The sequence below is a fragment of the Somniosus microcephalus genome, chromosome 19 (genome assembly GCF_052327205.1).
Source record: "Somniosus microcephalus isolate GS21.2 chromosome 19, FLI_Smic_1.0, whole genome shotgun sequence".
In the NCBI taxonomy this organism is placed as follows: domain Eukaryota; kingdom Metazoa; phylum Chordata; class Chondrichthyes; order Squaliformes; family Somniosidae; genus Somniosus; species Somniosus microcephalus.
This window is the reverse complement of record NC_141005.1, coordinates 77,969,827-77,990,323: the sequence shown is the minus strand read 5'-3', so window position 1 is coordinate 77,990,323 and position 20,497 is coordinate 77,969,827. Positions and strand designations below refer to the sequence as shown.

Here is a 20,497-nt window from a genome sequence, read left to right as displayed (position 1 = left end):
GGTTGGCTTACAATGACATGTGCTGCTTGCTCGAAGCGTAGAAACAAAACCAGGGCAAAGGCGATAGTTAAGGAACACAGTAAGCTGCTCAAACATGTGCAAGATGAAGGAATTATTTAGCTCTAAAACGCACCAGGTGTCCCCAACCTAGCAGCTGGCCACGGCAAGCGGGGCGGGATGCCTAAGGCAGTAGTAATAGTAATTGGTCATCTTGGGTAAGTTAGCCAAGGACCAAAAGGGGGGAGTGAAGTGGAGCATTGGCGCACCTCAGGAATTAAGGGATTAACTGTAAAGTCTGTGTGTTCTAGTTGTAATTAATAACACACAGGCTACAAGCTTAAAGTTCAACAGGTCTTTACTGGTTGGAGGTCAGGACGATATGAAATACAATCTTACTACACAGTACTTATATACCGGTGGTCACCACCGGTATTACGTATACAGCAGCCAGAGAAAGTAGTACATCTCTTAAGGTGGAACAGGCTTAAGTTCTCTTAAGGTGGAACAGGTTACATACACCACAATCCTCCCTTTTTAGCTTAATAGTCATATCCCCATTTAACATAACATCATAACATATATACATATATAACTTCAGGTATAAACAGTTCAAAGGTTCAGTCTCTCAGGAGGCCTTCTGATTCGGTTTGGATAACGCCTTTCAGTGGTCTCTGATTCTTGTTGCTGAGGTGACTCTTCTTGTTGGTTTCCTATGTATTGGACGTCATCATCAGGTACATTCCCTGCCGAGGTAGATGCTTCAGGTTCATTAACGTCTTCCACAGTTGTCTCTGTCGCAACCATGGGTTCGACCCTCGCTCTTGATTCTACCAGTTGATCCGCATGACGCCTTATCACATTGTTACCAATATCTACTGTGTACATCAGAGGTCCTTGTCTGGCCCGAATTGTTCCGGGCTGCCATTTTTCGTTTCCATAGCCCCTTGCCAACACTGGTTGTCCTACTTCGAAACTTCGAGTGGACTTGTTATTAATATGCCGGAACTGTTTGTTTTCCACTTCCCTCCGCACATTTGGTTTTAACAAGTCCAACCTGGACCGCAACCTCCTGTTATAAAACATCATGGCAGGACTTTGGTTAGTCACTGCATGAGCGGCGTTTCGATACGCCATTAGGAAATTGTCCACCTTGTGCTGTAGCGGAATCTGGTCATCGTTCATGGCCTTTATTGCCTTTTTGAATGTTTGGACAAATCTCTCGGCCAACCCGTTTGTCGCCGGATGATATGGGGCAGAGGTATAATGTTTCACCCCATTCTTCTTTAAGAATTTTTGGAATTCTTCCGACACAAACTGTGGTCCGTTGTCCGAACAGATCTGTTCTGGCAATCCGTTCCTTGCGAATATTGTTCTTAACACCGCAATTGTCTTTTCTGAAGTAGTGGTATTCATCTTGATCACTTCTGGCCATTTGGAATGTGCGTCCACCGCAATTAGGAACATGGAGTCCATGAATGGACCAGCAAAGTCAATATGTACGCGTTGCCATGGGGCTGAAGGCCATTCCCATGGGTGTAGTGCGATCGGAGGTGCATTTTGCACTTTTTGGCACCCAGCGCAGCTTTTCGTCAATTCCTCTATCTGTTGGTCAATACCCGGCCACCATACATAAGCCCTAGCAAGACTTTTCATCTTAACTCCCCCCAGATGACCTTCATGCAGTTCCTTTAGAACTCTTTCCCTTAACTTGGGAGGAATAATCACTCTTGTCCCGTACATCAAAGTACCATGGCAGACGGACAGCTGGTCTCGCCTTGCCGAGAATGCCGGTAACAGAGGATCACCACGCGTTGGCCATCCTTTCACTGTCACCTCGTAGACCCTGGACAGTGTCGGGTCGTTCCTGGTTTCTCTTTCAATACTTGCATTGGTGACTGGTAAACACTCGATGATGGTCGAATGAAATAACTCAACAGGGTCAACTTTCATCGTTTCTTCTTCTTCAGGTAGTGGCAGGCACGACAGCCCATCAGCATTGCCATGCTGCTTCGTACCTTTGAATTCTATTTGATATTGATGTGCCCCTAGGAAAAGGGACCATCTCTGGAGACGCTGTGCAGTCATCACTGAAACACCCTTCTTAGGGTTAAAAATGGATACCAAAGGCTGATGGTCTGTCAGAAGTGTGAATTTTTGGCCCTGCAGGTAATGATTAAACTTCTTCACTCCCCATACAAGGCTGAGAGCCTCCCTATCGATCTGCGCATAGTTGCGCTCAGCGGAGGTCAATGATCTGGATGCAAACGCGACTGGCCTTTCCGTGCCATTTGGCAACTTGTGTGAGAGTACTGCCCCAATACCATATGGAGAAGCATCACAAGCCAACCGAATAGGCAGTGTCGGGTTGAAGTGAGCCAACACTTCCTCTGAGGTGATCAATTCTTTGCTTTTGCGAAATGCCTTCTTACAGTTTTCGCTCCATTCCCATGGTACCCCCTTCTGTAAAAGAGCGTTTAGCGGGTGCAATACCGTGGATAGATTTGGTAGAAATTTATGGTAATAGTTAATCAATCCTAGAAACGACCTCAACTGAGAGACATTATCCGGAGCGGGAGCCTTTACAACTGCCTCTATCTTGTCAGGAGACTTATGAAGCCCCTCCCAGTCAATGACATGACCACAGTACGAGATCCGCTTCTGGAAGAACTCGCATTTCTGCCGATTAACTCTAAGTCCATACTCTTTCAGTCTGTTGAGCACCAGTTCCAAGTTTGCGAGGTGTTCTTCATCACCATCACCTGTAATCAGAATATCGTCCAGGTAACATTGTGTGCCTGGAATTCCCTGTAATACCTGCTCCATGGCCCTCTGCCAAATTGCTGGAGCCGATGCCACTCCAAAAACCAGTCTATTGTACCGGTACAAACCTCGATGCGTGTTGATCGTGAGGTATTGGCGTGACTCTTCTTCAACCTCCATCTGCAAGTACGCCTGCGCCAGGTCTATCTTGGTGAAGTGTTTCCCGCCAGACAACGAAGCAAAAATATCCTCAATCCGCGGAAGCGGATACTGCACCGTGTGAAGCACCGGATTAACGGTGATTTTGAAATCTCCACAGATGCGAACCTTCCCTGGTTCTCCTGGCTTGTTGCTCGAAGGACGTTTCATAACGGGAACAATGGGCGTAGCCCACTCACTCCAATCTACCTTAGACAGTACACCTGAACGTTCTAGCGCTTCCAGTTCCGCTTCTACAGTAGGTCGTATTGCATAGGGTACCGGTCTGGCTTTAAAAAATTTAGGTTGTGCATGTTCATCAATCTTGATGTTTGCCGTAATTCCTCTCAGTGTTCCCAGTCCCTGCTGGAACACCTCTTTAGCATCATCCAATATTCTGGACAATCGTTTAGGTTTGACATCTGTTTCCCCGGAATCTACCGTTAGTGCCTTCAAGGAGTGCCAGTCCATATTCATTTTCCTAATCCACTCCCGTCCCAGTAGTGGTGGACCTCCTTCAGGTAGCACATATAAGTCCATTACTTGGCTTTCTTCGCCCTTGTGGACCACTTTTACCTCTATCTTTCCGACGGGGTACACTCTTTGCCCCGTGTATGTTTTCAATATAATCTCCGTATCCCGTAGGGGAATATGTTGGAATAACCTTTTGTAATCTTTCTTATTCATGACCGTCAATGCCGATCCAGTGTCCAATTCCATCTTTACTTGGACTCCTGCTATCTGAAGGGTGACCCAAATTGTCTGGAGATCTGCATCCTTACCAACGTTGTGTACTCTTAAGCTCCCCAGTTCATTACTGCTAGCGTCTGAATCTGACTTCTGTTCGGTCGAACTGTTCTTTGTCACCTTGTGTACCTTTATGTATTTTCCTTGCGGTGACTTTTTGTTGCTGGTCTTCTTTCCTGACCGGCATACTTTAGCTATGTGGCCAAGCCTGCCACACATTCTGCATTCTTGGTTTTTAAACCAACACTGGTTCTGATCGTGCGTTGTCTTTCCGCAACGATAACATTTTACAGTACTCAAACCCAATTTATTTGTACTGAGTTCCGGTGACCGTAGCTGCATTACTGCCGTGCCTCTCGCTGCGGCTTCGTGTGCTGCTGCCATAGTGACCGCTTTCTCAAGCGTCAGCTCATTCTCCTCGAGCAATCGCTTTTGTGTATCTTCTTTTAATAAACCACACACAAATTTATCTCGTAGCGCCTCTGTCAATCTCGTTCCGAATTGACAGTACTTTGCTAGCTTACGCAATTCCATTAAATATTCAGCATTGCTTTCATCCTTCAGCTGCCTTCTGCTGTAAAATTTAAATCGTTCCGCTAGCATCAGCGGCGTGGGGTTTAGGTGATTTTTCAGGACAGTAACAATCTCCTCGAACGTCTTATCCGCCGGTTCATCTGGTGATACAAGGTGTTTCAATTGCCCGTATGTCTTCGCACCCATTAAGTTTAATAATGTTAGTGCTTTCTCTGCATCTGGGATTTTATTTGCTTTACAATAATTTTGTATGCGTTCTACATACATAGCCCAATCTTCGATGTCGCTATCAAAGGTATTAATGTTCCCATGTTTAGGCATCGTTGCAATTTAATTTCTTTTTATTTTTATCCAAGATGGCGGCTTCCGCGCTCTTGTCTTCGTCCTCCGCCTACAAAATGGCGGTTTTCCCGCGCTTGGCGGTCTTCACCCTTCCCCCGACGCTGTCTCCGCTTCACCGCAGCTCTTGCGCCTTCAGTTGCCCCCAGACGCTGCGCCTTTTTAGCCCGAATGCGGCCCGGCCCTTATCACCAGCCGCGATCGATGTCCCCGCGCTGCGCCTTTCGGCCCGAATGCGGCCCGGTCCTTATCTCCGGTCGCGATCGATCTCACCGCCCTTATTCCTCCGTCTTCCCTCCCCGTCTGTACAGCCAACGTGGCCGATTTTCTGGTCGCGTCGCTGCCCGGCTTACCCACTACCGAGGTAGAAAGAAGATAGCTGACAGCCGCTGATGGAGGCTTCGAGTTCAGGATGTCTTCTGCACTCTGGTTTCTCGATGTCTGCCGCGCGACGTGTCTTCCAGCAGGGTGATGAGGGTGGAAACCTCTCTTCGACGTCTGTTCTGTGGACGAAGCCGCCGTGGATATAACTGCCGCAGGGTAAGAATCTGACTCGTCGCCACTGTAAAGTCTGTGTGTTCTAGTTGTAATTAATAACACACAGGCTACAAGCTTAAAGTTCAACAGGTCTTTACTGGTTGGAGGTCAGGACGATATGAAATACAATCTTACTACACAGTGCTTATATACCGGTGGTCACCACCGGTATTACGTATACAGCAGCCAGAGAAAGTAGTACATCTCTTAAGGTGGAACAGGCTTAAGTTCTCTTAAGGTGGAACAGGTTACATACACCACATTAACAATGCAGCTTGCACCCTAGAAACGGTTGAGACAGCGACAGGCAGAGATCAGACATGTTGACCACAAAGTTTCGATGCTTTTGAATGTTAGATGAAATTAGCTCAGAAGCACCAACCACAAACTATGGACATGTGGTTTTACTAACGGTCACAAAATACAATAACAGGTGAGATCATAAAGATCATGTGATAATAACATATAGGCGAAATATTGTGTGACGCGAGATAGGGAATTAGCCAAACAGCAACTGTGCACGCGGGCCTTAAGCCAATTAAAACAGTGTAACGGAATATGCACAAGGTTAACACGACATTTGAACGTATAAATATGTAACGCTTACTGTATAATTTTAGAGAAGTCCTTACTGGTGCGCCAGTTAGAGATTGTCTCCCCACCGGTGTATTAAAGACCATTCGAATAACGATCTAAAAACCTTGTGTCGAGTGTTGGTTTAAAATACTCCGCAACATCGGGCATGAGTTTCGTGAACCAGGGACTCTTCCGGGGACATTGTTTGCCCGGGGACACACATTATCTCATCCGGGGAGTGTCCCTGGAAAATGGGGGTGTATGGTCAGCCCAGACTATGGGAGGTGACTTGTGTTATGAATATACGAATCTGACGGGCAGGAAAAGACCAGCCGGTCTATCAAGTCTGCTCTATACACATGCTGGCTGGAGCATCATGATTAGACACTTCCTACCCTTCACCCCGCCCCCCTTCCGCAGCCATGTAATCTGGGAGAAGCAAGAGAAAAGAGCAAAAACCCTGGGGCAATAAGGGAAAAAATACTCTGGAAAATTCCTCTCCGACCCCCTCAGGTTATCAAAACCAATCCAGGAGATCACGTGGACCAAGTGTTATCTGTTAAGCCCTGACCTCTATGATGCAATCTCTACTCCAGTGTAGAGCCGGTCCAGCTCCTTATTGAAGACCTGCAGAGAGTCAGCACCCACCACACCAGGCGGCAATGCATTCCAGATGCTCATTACTCTCTGGGGAAAGAAGGATCGCCTAACATCCAGTCTATTCCTACTCTCGCCTGCTTGAAACTTGTGTCCCCTGGTCCTCCCCAATGTGTCACACTGGAATAATCTAACAATTGGCCCTTGCTATCCAGTCCTTTCATTATTTTATAAACCTTTATCAGGTCGCCTCTAGCTAATGCTGCTCTTAAGAAAATAGACGAGCTCCTTAAGCCTTTTTCTCTCAACCTCTTTCAGTATTGTGCCCTGGAAATGATATGTGGATTCTGTGTTGGCCCTACCATCATGCATGAGACTGCATTTATCTAAGTTAAATGCCATTTGCCATCGTGTGGCCCATTCCCTTAGCACATCTAAATATCTTTGCATTTGATTACATTACACTATTATCTTAATACTTGCACAGATTTTTGGGATCATCTGCAAACTTACTGACCATACTCCCAACACCACTGTCCAGGTCAATAATAAAAACAGTGAACCGTAGTGGGCTGAGGATCCATACCTGGGGGACACCACTAGTCTCCAGGTTGATCCACATCGATTAAATACAACTTTTTGGCTGTGGGATTGGAGCCAATTCCTAATCTAGCATATCAAATTCCTACTGATACCACAAGATCTATCTGGTGAAGTAACCTAGTGTGAAGTACCTTATCAAAGGATTTCTGAAAGTCCAGGTAGACGATGTATTTCCAAGATCCGTCTCACATTGCAGCTTCCAACTGTCCGGTGTCGGGTTCAGCCACTTCTCCAAAGTATGCTGCACAAAGGGTACAAAGAAACACAGTGTGAACAATATAGAGGAACAAAATGACTTTGCATTTGCTGTTACTGGAAATAACGTGACAGAGAGACTTACCTTTTGTGTGGGGGGGTGGTGGGTAAACCTGAGAATGTTAATTGATTCGGGTGCAACTAGTAATGTGATAGATGAGAATACATGGGAAGGATTAAAGTCAGAACACATTAAGTGTCAGTCACATGTCCCTAAGACAGAGAGAAAGTTATTCTCTTATGTTCTAGCCGACCACTGTCAGTTAAAGGTGTATTCACATGTGGGATTACAATAGGTAAGAGAACTGAGCAGGTGGAGTTCATTGTGGTTAAAGGCCATGGAGAGCCGTTGCTAGGAAGGGAGACAGCCACGAAACTGGGAGTTTTAAAAATAGGCGCAGATGTCTCAGCTGTGGTAGATGTAAGACAGCTACTAGAACAGCGGTATCCAAAGGTGTTCCAGGGAGTAGGAAGGCTGAACACAAAACAGATCAGTTTGTATATCGACCCACAAGTGAAGCCTGTGGCCCAGCCACTCAGGCGTATACCATTCAACTTAAGGGGGGCAGTAGAGGCCAAAATGAAATAATTGAGGGACATGGACATTATCGAACCTGTAACTGGTCCCACCCCATGGGTAAATCCTGTGGTTATTGTACCAAAAGCGGATAAGGATGTAAGGTTATGCCTAGACATGAGACGAGCAAACCAGGCAATAGTGAGGGAATGATATCCAATCCCTACCATTGATGAGATACTCCAAGGTATGAACAGCTCGATGGTGTTTAGTAAGCTAGACCTGAAATGGGGTTACCACCAGCTAGAACTGATTCCTGAGTCACGAGAAATCACAACGTTTGCAGTATATAACGGAGTATACAGGTACAAGAGGCTGATATTCGGTGTATCTTCAGCTAGTGAGCAATATCAGCACGAGATAGCTAATGCCTTAGCTGGAATAGAGGGTGTTGAAAACATCTCAGACGACATTATCATGCATGCACACGAACAGGAAATGCACGACAGACGCCTGCATGCTGTCATGACCAGACTAATAGAAAGTGGACTGACACTAAACTCAGAGAAGTGCCAATTCAACATGGACTGATTGATTTTCATGGGAATCCTGTTGTCTGAAAAGGGCATCGGACCAACAGCAGAGAGAGTGCGAGCGGTGGCAGAAGCTCGGGAACCAGAGAATGCTACAGAGGTGAGGAGTCTCTTGGGACTCGTTGGATACAGTAGCAGATTCATCCCGCAGTTTGCAACGCTATCAGAGCCACTGCGACGCCTGACGAGAAAAGACACACCATTTAAATTTGGATCACAACAGAGACAGTCATTCAGTGCACTCAAGGAAGAGTTGGCCAGAGCCGGCACGTTAGCATATTTTGATAAGGATGCACCAACCAAGGTGATAGCAGATGCCAGTCCTGTAGGTTTAGGCGCAGTACTAGTTCAGGACGAACAGGGACAAGAGGTGCCAATATGCTATGTAAGTCGTAGTTTAACAGACTGTGAGAGGAAATACTCTCAAACAGAGAGAGAGGCCTTAGCTCTTGTATGGGCTTGTGAGAGGCTGCATCCATATGTGTATGGCTGAAAATTTAACTTGGTAACTGACCATAAGCCATTACAAGTGATATACGGCCCACACTCTAAACCCTGTGCCCATATAGAGAGATGGGTACTTAGATTACAGCCGTACGATTTTAAGGTGATACACATTCCAGGCAAGCAAAACATTGCAGACCCACTGTCACGATTGCTGGGGGAGACAGCAAAACAGGAGAGACATTCTCATGGCTCAGATGAATACGTGAGCTTTGTAGCTGTGAGTGCGACACGAAAAGCACTCACTACTAGAGAGGTGGAGGAAGCCTCTGCTACCGACCCAGAGCTGATTGAGGTACGGAAGGCCATCACAAACGGACATTTTGAGAACTGTAAAGCTTATGCAGCAATTGCAAACGAGCTGTGCGTAGTGGGGTACCTAGTTCTTCGGGGAGCCCGCATCGTGCTACCCACAGTGTTACACGCACGAGCCCTGGTGTTAGCACATGAAGGACACTTGGGAATAGTTGGGACAAAGCAACATCTCAGAACCAAGGTTTGGTGGCCTGGCATGGACAAGGCAGCTGAAAAACACTGTAAAGCGTGCCACGGCTGTCAGACAGTAGCCAGAACCGATCCACCTGAACCGTTGAGACCAACACCATTACCGGAGGGCCCCTGGCAGGATGTAGCTATAGACTTACTTGGACCCTTGCCATCCAACCACTCCATTCTTGTGGTAGTTGATTATTATAGTTGCTACTATGAATACGACATCATGACCTCCACAACAACAGAGAAGGTTATTGATAGTTTAGAGTCAATCTTCAGCCGTCATGGTTTGCCAATCACCTGCAAATCTGATAATGGTCCCCAATTCAGATCTGAATTATTCAAAGAATACTGTGAAAACAACGGGATCAAACACCTGAAAATGACAGCAAAATGGGCTCAGGCTAACGGAGAAGTTGAGCGCCAGAATGCATCGCTGATGAAGAGAATCAGAATTGCTCAGTCAGAAGGACTAGATTGGAAACGTGAACTTAGAAAATATGTGACTGTGTACAGGAGCATTGACCATGCCACGACAGGAAAGAGCCCGGCAGAGCTGCTCTTTAAATGGAAAATGAGAGGAAAGCTGCCAGACATCACAGAGTCGTGCGCAGACATGGAAGTACGTGACAGGGACGCAGAACAAAAAGGCAAGTCCAAACTGTACGCAGATGAACAGCGGAGAACACAATACTCAGAGGTGGAAGTTGGCGACATGGTGCTGGTACGGCAGGACAAAGTGGACAAGTTCACCACTCCTTTTAATGCCACACCCCACAAAGTTTTGAGTAAAACAGGGAGTCAAGTAGTAGTAGAATCTTCAGACGGAGCACGCTACTCGAGAAACACTACGTTTGTGAAGAAATACTGAACCAATGGACCAAAGAAGACACTCCATGAGCAGGAGGAAACACAAGGGACTGAGGACAGTATAGGAGACCCTGACACACATACCACTGTGACACAGGCAATACCCACTGACACCAACATGTCAGACATACCCAATACAGCCAGACCTCAAAGGGTTAAAAGAAAACCCCAAAGACTGTCTGATTATGTCACAACATAAACTGTGCGAGAACTGCATGGGTGATGTTAAATGTTTAAACCTGGGAATTATTTAGTTGTGTGGTAAGACACAAGTTTGTAAAAAGTTTATAAACCAAATAAGTTATGCAGTGTTATTGTAAGCAACTGTTTGTAAACTGCAAGTTTGTTTCCAAGGAAAAGGGGGATGTTGTGTATTGATTGCGAGTTTGACACCAGTCAATACGGTAATGTAATGTGCATTGCATTATGGGAATTACCCGGGAAAAGGGCTGTCGGCCATTTTACGCAATAAAGTGAACATCGCAGTTATAAGCCTGTCTGCCTGACTCTGATTTAATTCGACATATCTACATGCTTGATTGAACGCATTAAAGCATAGATACAACAGTTGCATTGCATAGATGATGAACTTAATGACTGGCACTGCCGGTTAATTCATGCAGGAAGAATGAATGGAGTGTGTGTGTTGTGTGTTTGCACAAGAGGAATGAGTGTGATGCTGCTCAGTAAGTGTGCAGAATTTGGAGCACGTTTTTCTATGGGCTTTGTGCACAGTTGTCAGGATGGCCGAGTGGTCTAAGGTGCCAGACTCAAGGACTGTTAATCCTTACCTTACCAGAGGTTGGTGAATTCTGGTCCCTTTCTAGGGGCGTGGGTTCGAATCCCACTTCTGACATTACCTTTTCATCCACACAATTACAACCAGCGTCAAAAAGCCTGCTCAACTCATCTTCAATTTACAACTGGCCACCACAAATACCTCAAAGGTATTGCCATTTGCCAACAAACTAAAGGCAATGCTCACAGACCAACTTCTTTTCCTCACAAAACTTGCAAAAATCCTAACACTGTCCTCGGGGATAAAGTTTCAAATCACGCTTCTCTTTTCAACCAATTCCCACACTAAAAATCAGCGATTCAGAAATCTACGTTTTTACGCTACCGCATTGATGCATTTCACATTGCTTTCTAGTACTGTGACTTTCAATCCCACTGCAGACAGTGGTGTTTCTCAGGAAAAGGGCACCAGAGTCAAAGAATGAGACTTCTGTAAAGTCTGTGGGTTGTATTGCAAATAATACACAGACTCCAAGATTAACAAATAAAACAGGTCTTTACTATTCAGAGGTTCGGGCGAATCTGCCCTAGTTAACGTATCACAACCCTTATATACTGGTGTGGTCACTATCGGTATTACAGTATACATGAGCCAACAAATAGTGCCACACCTAAAGTAGTGCTCTTAAAGGCGAACGGTTACATTCTATAATTCCCTTAAAGGTAAACGGGTACATACACTACAATCCTCCCTTTTTAGCTTTTTACTTACAGAATCCCGTTAAACATACAATCTTCAACTTTATATAAACAGTTTGCAGATATACTCTCGATGGAGTCAACGTCATATAACAATTTACAGATATACTCTCGATGGAGTCAACGTTATATAACAGTTTACAAACATACTCTCAGTGGAAACAGTTTACAGGTTCAGTCTCTGTGGGAACAGTTCATAAATTCAGTCTCTGGTATTAATTCATCCCAGACAGCATCTTTTTGGTGTAGCCGGTTCACCTGGTAACGTGACTCCTCCATAGCCTTTTTAACAGCTTGTACTTTCGTCCTGTTGAACCAGCAGTGCGGACTTATACAACCCACTGGCTGTCTTGATAATGTCCCTGGATTTTTTTTTACAAATTTAGCACCTTTCGTAGTGTTCGGACTGAGGTAGTAGAAGTAATAATATTTTAAACAGTTATTATTTTCGACTTCTTCTTTTTCTTTTCTGCCTTTTTGAAACTCTCCGAGCTCGTTTCTCGGCTGCCATCTGTAGCGCCACCAACTCTCTATGTTCCTTAGACCTTAAGTGCTTCATCCGGATTTCAGCACTTTGAGAGTTTTCATCACAAGCTGGGCAGACCACATCCTCATAATATTCAGTGTCACTCAACAGGTCATGGTAATATTCAGGTTCATCCTGAGTTAGGCCAGCGAGAGAGACTTCTTCTTCCTCCTCACCCGTCTGGACGTTAGCTGACGGTGGTTCCTTCCCTAAACATCTTTCTTGAAAAGCCTTCTTCATGCATTCACCTTGACGTGATTCAACGTACTTTTGGCATCCTTGTAAAATGTGTGTTGCCACCTCAGCTATCTCCGTGACTTTTGAGAGCTCCGAACTCGTTCCCCCTGAAGATTGAAGCTCGTGTTCAGATTGTTCCCCTTGTAGAGTCTTGTCCTTCAGCATATGAAGGAGTTGGCCGACCGTTAACTCTTCCCTGGGAACACGGTGGATCAGAGTCTTCTCCATTTCATCCACCTCTTTCTCCAATACTTCCACCTTACGTTCCTCTTGAACTTTGGCTTTCAGCGCTCGGAAAAGTTGCGCCCTGATGCTCTCTAGTTCATGTTCAGGGACCATTCTTACAGTGTCCTGTTCTTCCACTGCAAGGATTCCCAGTTGAATCTGTTCTTCAAGTTGTTGAACCTCAGACATTGCCGCCTCATATTTGTCTTGGGTGTCCTTCAATGTTTTTATAAGTTCTTGGACATCCTGTCTTTCATGCTCTGCCATGATTTTCACCTCTAATTGCTCATCTATGGATGGAGCTTCTATCGATGAGTCTGTCTTGGCCTTGAGCTCATCAAGAATTTCCTGCAGCCTTTGGACTTCTTGCTCATGTTCAACCTTTAGTTGTTCATATGCTTCTACTGAAACTAGCTTCTCGGAGGCTGCTGAGTTAACCCCCTTCTGAATTGTAGCCTGGGCCTGTTCATACTGTTCTTTCAACTTCTCACACTCTGCTTGTAAGGAGTCGTAAAGAAGAACTGGAATAAAATCCTGGCTCCCTGAAGATTCCTCTTCCTTTGGTTCATTCTGTAAATATTCTAGTTCCTGAACAGCATCAGGGGAATGTGATTGGTATTTGGCCATGATGGCTCTATGGTCGCTCTCTGCTTGAGCTAGCTGTCTCTGTAGTCTTTCCAGGTTCCCCCATTCGGTGTTCCAGAACTTTTCCATATTTTTCACCTCCTGTACGAGACGATCACTCAACTGTTCTACTTGTTGTCGTACTTTGACATAAGTTTGCGTCCGAGCTCGGTGTTCTTCCGTCATGGATGAATCCTTTGCTTGAACAGGCTCAGAATTCTCTGTCAACCTGGAGTTCTGCTCTGCAGCTTTATTCTTCTTGGTACCATAAGTCCTTCTGCCTGTCTTCGTTTTCGACTTGGTCTTATCATCATCCATTTCAGAATCTGAGCTGATAGCTTGCACCGAGTCCTCCTTCCCTATGGCTTTTAGGTAGTGCCATTCTATGTTTATTTTCTGCATCCACTCCCGCCCTAGGAGTGGTGGTCCTCCCTCAGGTAATACGTACAGATTCATTCGTGGGTGTTCTTTGCCCCTATCTCTCACTTTGACTCGTATTTTTCCCATGGGGTATACGTTATGCCCCGTGTATGTCTGTAATACGAATTTAGTATTTCTTAAGGGTATGTGAGAGAATAGCCGGTGGTAGTCCTTTTGGTTGATGACTGATACAGCTGATCCCGTGTCCAGCTCCATTCGTACTTGGACTCCAGCTATTTTTAGTGTGACCCAGATCGTCTGTACATCAGTTACTTTACCCACATTGTGGATTCTCAGACTATCCAGCTCCTGGCTGTTTGGGTCTGAGTCTGAATTTTGTTCGTCTGAACTCTTTTCAGCCACCTGATGCACCTTGTTGTACTTTTCTTGTGGTGGTGGCTTCCTTTGCTTGTTGGTCTTCTTTCCGGACCTGCATACCTTCGCGATGTGACCCAGTTTGCCACATTTCCTGCACTCTTGGTTCTTAAACCAGCACTGATTCTGGTCGTGCGTTGTCTTTCCACAACGGTAGCATTTGGAAGTGCTTGCAATAATTTGGTCCACCCCGAGTGCCGCCGCCTTTAGCTGCATTTCCGCCGTTCCTTTCGCTGCAGCTTCGTGCGATGAAGCTATGAGGACAGCCCTGTCCAGTGTGAGGTCGTTTTCTTCCAGAAGTCGCTTCTGCGTTCCTTCTTTGGCCAAGTCGCATACGAACTTGTCCCGCAGCGCCTCTGTCAAATTCCCTCCAAACTGGCAGTATTTCGCTAGCTTACGCAGTTCGACTAAGTATTCCGCATTGCTTTCATCTTTCCTCTGGGTTCTTGCGTAAAATTTAAATCGTTCAGCCAGCATCAACGGTGTGGGGTTCAAGTGATCCTTCAGCACTGCTACGATCTCTTCGAAGGTCTGGTCCACTGGTTTAACTGGTGCTATTAGATGTTTCAAGAGCCCGTATGTTTTTGCTCCCATCGAATTTAACAAAGTTATTGCCTTGTCGTCATCCTCAATTTCGTTGGCTTTGCAATATATTTCTATGCGTTCCACATACGTGGCCCAGTCCTCTATCTCAACATCAAAATCATTAATATTTCCTCGCTTAGGCATCTTCTCTTCTCGAGCACAACACAAGTATTTCTTTACTTATTATTATTTTTCCTCTCTTCTTGAGAACAACACCAGTATTTCTTTACTTATTATTAGTTTTCCTCTCTTCTTGAGAACAACACCAGTATTTCTGTAAATTCTTATTATTTTTCTAAGATGGCGGTTTCCCGCTTCTGTCTTCTTCCCCGGCGGTTTTCCCGTGAAAAATGGCGGCTTTCCCGCGCTTCTCGGCTCTCCCCGCCCACTTTAATGGCGGTTTTCCCCGCGCTTTTCTGTTCTCCCCGCCCACGGCAATGGCGGTTTCCCGCTTCTTCCCCTGGCGGGAGGGGTACACTTTCCCCCTCGGGCGACGGCCGCTGGCTACCGGTCCCCAGCCTGTGCGTCGGCTTCAGCGCTCTCCGCTGGCTTTCAGACCCCCAGCCCGCGCGTCAGCTTCAGCGCTCTCCGCTGGCTTTCAGATCCCCAGCCCGTGCGTCGGCTTCAGCGCTCTCCTTCCCGCGGCAGGCAACCGGCTCTGGGTACCCCCGATGACGGCGGACAGTTACAGCCTCTGAACTGGCTCTCGGCCAATTCCCGATTTCTCAGCTCTGTCTCACCCGGCCTGCTCCCGGTCTCAGCGCCTCTGGACCCGACTTTGTCTGGCTCCTTTCTCCCTCGACCGTGGTCGAGTGTACCGCCCTTATCCTCTGGTTTACTCCTTCCTTATTTTCTTTTACTGTTCCCTTACTCACAGTCCGTGGCAGCCTTGCCTCTCTTGTCGATCGGCTCGCTCCTCACTGTGGCAGAAGGGACCGTCAGTGCCTGTTGCAGATGGAAGTTTTCAATGCCAAAATCTTCCTCTTTGCTATCGCTGCAGCCTCGAGTTTTCCCCCAGCAGAACGACGAGGGCGGGTGCCTCACTTCGACGCTCCTTAGTTGCTTAGGAACTACTGTTGCCGCAGGGTACGATCGGCCTCGTCGCCATTGTAAAGCCTGTGGGTTGTATTGCAAATAATACACAGACTCCAAGATTAACAAATAAAACAGGTCTTTACTATTCAGAGGTTCGGGCGAATCTGCCCTAGTTAACGTATCACAACCCTTATATACTGGTGTGGTCACTATCGGTATTACAGTATACATGAGCCAACAAATAGTGCCACACCTAAAGTAGTGCTCTTAAAGGCGAACGGTTACATTCTATAATTCCCTTAAAGGTAAACGGGTACATACACTACAACTTCTTCCACACAAAGGCTGCTGAATTCTGCTCCGTTACTCAGGGAATTACTTCCAATGCAACTTCCCACATTAACTTTTTGCCAGAAACAAAGGCACCACAGCCAAGCAATTCAGTCATCAGTACATAAAAGTTGCCAGAGTTGATGCCTTTTTTAGGCCGTGCTGTAGGAATTGATTGGGGGGGTGGGGTTTGGGGTTATTGCCTCTGGCCAGTCAGAAGTCTCTGAGCTGCTCCAGAGCCCCGTGCGGTTTCGAATCGCTCCCCTTTCCTGGTTCTGACCGCCGGACTTATTCAGCAGCGATGTAGACAGAAACGACTCTCGTGGTTGGGCGCAAAACAGACCAGTATTTATTGAAATAAAAAGAAATAAATTGAAAATAATCAATACAGCACTCCTATGCTTAATCCAACACTTTTACTTAAATACAGTACACTTATTGTCCACTACAGCACTCTTTTGCTTAGTGCAACACTCCTTTACTTAAATACAGCACTTTACTTCTCACAGTACACTTAGTGTCTACTACAGCACTCTCCTGCTTAGTACAACACTCTTTTACTTAAATACAGCACTTTTAACTGGTGCAGCACACCTTTAATACAGTACACTTTACTTACTACAGCACCTTTGCTTAGTACAACACTCTTACTTAATAGGGGAGGAGAGAACGGACACGAGGGAAAATTGACTAAAATCACAATTTAACAATAATTCCCCTTAATTCCCACCCCTAAATACCTATCTAAGTTGCCTTGTAATGGGTCAGAAAATCTATGCTCACCAGAGAACGCCTGCTCCGTGCCCTTGTGTTGTGTATTTTGCCACGAGGCCGGACAGCCATCTTTGATTTTCCTTTTTCACAAACACACAGGTTGCCTTTCAAGTCCTTTTTGTCAGCCCGTGCTTTGAAGAGAGACTGTCTTTTGTCTTCTGCCACGAGGTCTGACAGCCATTTTGATGCCCTGGATTTTTAAAGGTATATTCTACCCAGGTTTATCTTTAATCAAAAACATAATCTTCGGAGCTGTAGAAAATTTTGAAATTATTGCGAAATCCTTCAGTCCCCCATCGGATACTAAAACTTGCTTGTAGTATCCTGTCCAAAGGTGAGCAATAATTTCTGACGCCCCCCACAAACAACTTTCCCTTATACTTATCTAGATCTATCTTTGATCCCCCGACACCTCCATCTCCCCTACCCAAAGAGAATCGCAGTACACGGTAGGCATCTATCGACAGAAAAACAAGATTAGTTAAATAATCAATACACGGAGGGGGTCCAATGCCCCTGCACCACTTGCATTCACAATAATTCAAGCATGGAGGGGCCCAATGCCCCTGCACCACTTGTATTCACAATAATTCAAGCATGGAGGGGTCCAGTGCCCCTGCACCACTTGTATTCACAATAATTCAAGCATGGAGGGGGTCCAATGCCCGTGCACCACTTGTATTCACAATAATTCAAGCATGGAGGGGTCCAATGCCCCTGTACCACTTGTATTCACAATAATTCAAGCATGGAGGGGTCCAGTGCCCCTGCACCACTTGTATTCATAGTTTTTAACACGATACTATATCTTCAATGGGATTACCACCAAGCCCCAAACAAATCTGTTAAAAATATAAATGGAAGAAAACGAGCTTCCCCCTTTTTTTTAAATTAAAATGCAATTACCTGACACTTTATTAAATGGCACTATTCTTCAGCCATAAATGTATTTTTAAATTTTCACAATCTGCAAACACAACAATTCATAGGCATATGCAATTTGTTCCAATTAACTCCAAACAAGTGGTACAATCTTACAGCTAGGAACTAAATTCACACATTGGCCCTGAAATTAGATTGGGGGCTTGCCGCGCGTGCAAGCCCCCGATCTGCACTCACCCTGCGCACCGAGATCTGAAGCCCGGGCCTGCTTGCATTTCCTGTCACAGGCCTGGTTCAGCTGTCGGCGCGCTGTGCTAACCTGATCCAGCGGCGTAGTTAGTGCGATGTGCCGGCTGGGATCAGGTGAGCACTGTGCAGCCAATCAGGGGGGGGGGAAACTCATTCATGAGTTTGACAGTAAGAGCTGTCAAACTCATGAAAAGTATGGGCTGCCAAAACACTAACTTTAAATAAAAATTTTAAAAACATCCCACTGATTATAATAACTATAAATAAGTTACAAAAAATGTTTTAAACAATTAATCAATTTTTTGAAAAAAATAAATTTTTAAAAATTAGGGTCTAAAACTAAACTTACCATCCTGTAAATTCTTTAAAAATAACAAACCTGTAGAAAAAAAATTTCTACATTGTACTAAAAGCCCACTTACCTGAAAAACTAAATACTTACGTCTTGTTTTTCCACGTGTAAAGACCGGAGGCCTTTACACGCGCGCAACTTTGAAAAAAAAAAGGAATTTTACTGCGCACGCGCTGCCTGTGCAGTCGCGCGCGTTCTGCCTCTGAACCCCTACGTTCAGAGGACAGGAAATGCCGGTTTTCCCCGCATGCGCTGTGCATGCTGAAAACCGACATTTCCTCCGGCCAGACGCGTGAGTACCCCAACCGTACTCACACGTTGGGACAGGAATTACTGGCCCATTATCTCCTTTGGAGTTGGGACCAGTACATAATACAAGATATATATAATAATTAACAAGCTTGTAAATTCTTAATCTTAATCGAATTTCCAATAACAGTTTAAATGTTGTGGGCATCTGCCTCCTGCAGACCCCTCCCGTCGTGGGCTAGGAGTGCTCCTTCCTTGAGCATCCGAAGACACGCTGGTCCTCTGTACCTTCCGGAACTCTGAAAAAGACTTAAAAAGTAAAACATCTAGCCAGGTCCCCTGGCTCGGGGGAGTGTGATCAGGTCCCGCGACCTTGACTCACATAGACACTCTGGAACGGTTCCATACTTAAAACTTACACACTAATAATTACCACTACTGAATTGCAATATAAAATTAAAATTACACACGTTCTACCTTAATGCTTTATACACATTACTTGAACAAACTATATACAAGCACCGCCCGTCTCCGGGCGGCCAGCCTAATCCCTGTTTGGGCTGCCACAGGCTGCTCCCTGCAGCGTGGCTGGACTGATTCCAACTTCTGGTCCCTCGCAGCTTATGGCTGCTGGTTGGGGACTTCTGCCTTTTGGCTTCTCCCTGACTCAGGAGTCCGCCCTATTCCACTGGAAAGTGGGTGACCATACTTTCTTGGGCTGGAGTACCCGAAGAGATCTCCTAGGGAGTGTCGCTGGTGGGGCTACCCCGGCGAGCAGACCCTTAGCTCGGGTCACACTCCCTGCTGGCTGGGGACCTCCTCCTTCGGGTCCCTCCCTTCCCAAACCTGGGCTGGGGACAGGCAATCCCTTGCCACTGGCTGCCGGTGGCTGAGAGCCTTCCCCTTCAGGTCTAAAACCTGGTTCAGGCTCCTCCCCGGAGTCCCACAAGAGAGGGGTAATCGCTCGGGCCAAGTGTTGGGGGACTTCTCCTCTCACGCACGTGACTGCACCTGCATGTGCAGTCTGTGTGTGTGTACGCGCCGCAGGCTGAGGCTTTCTAATCTCAAGTACGATCCCAGCTGCCTGTTTCCCTGTCCCCGGCTCAAACAACCTGCATTGTTTGATATAACTGGCAGCCTGCCAGTAATCCTGTTCAAAATCCTTTTCCCTCACCAGGGCGGCCTTAAATGTGGAATCTTGGGCCTGGACCTGCTTTTGGTCCGGGGCCAAAACTATCCCCTGTGTGCCTCCCTTGTCCCGGATTGCTGCTACCGGACCTGCTCTACAGGGGTCCCAGAACTCTCCTTTCCTGTCCCCCTGCTTAAACAGCTTGCACTGGTCCTGAATGGCTCCTCCCCTAGCACAAGCCACAGCACCTGCCTGTGCAGCCTGTGAGCTTGTACCCGCTGCGGGCTGGGGATTTCTGACCTCAGGTTCACTTCCAGCTGCCTGTTTCCTTGCCTCCGGCTTAAACAACTTGCACTGATTCACATGGAACCATTTTGTGCGCCGGGGCAATTTTATCGCATAGACCATGGGGCTGGCTCTATCGACTATACTATAAGGTCCCATGTACAGTGGCTCTAAACTCTCCACCCGGGCGTAGTTCCTAACCATGACCTGGTCCCCTAGCTCCCACTGATGGCTCTTGTTGGGCTCGAGCAGCAACCGGTTATTCCGATGCTGCTTCCCCATACTACCTGCTGCCTGCCCATAAATTTGTTTTAGGCGCTCGAGGAGTCCTCGGGCGAACTTATCCCGATCTATTTCTCAAAGCTACCCTTCTGTAAGGACTGGGGCTAGGACATGGGTGGGGGTCCTCATAACCCTACTGTTCATGAGTTCGTGCAGGGAATACCCTGTACTCTTGGACTGGCTGGCCCGGATCCCCATGAGGACTGGAGGCAGGGCTTCTGCCCATTTTTGGGGTGACACCACTGTCTCTTTCCTCAACCTTTCCTTAATGGTGTGGTTCATGCGCTCCACAATCCCTGAGGACTGGGGATTGTGAGCT

General features: G+C 46.4%; 1 non-coding gene across 1 annotated transcript; it reads left to right on the top strand.

Annotated features, from left to right (window-relative positions):
• The first annotated feature begins 10,859 nt into the window (after window positions 1–10,859).
• On the top strand, window positions 10,860–10,978 carry trnal-caa (transfer RNA leucine (anticodon CAA)). The gene is made up of 2 exons: window positions 10,860–10,897; window positions 10,933–10,978. It is a non-coding gene; the product is annotated as a tRNA-Leu (tRNA).
• The last annotated feature ends 9,519 nt before the right edge of the window (window positions 10,979–20,497 follow it).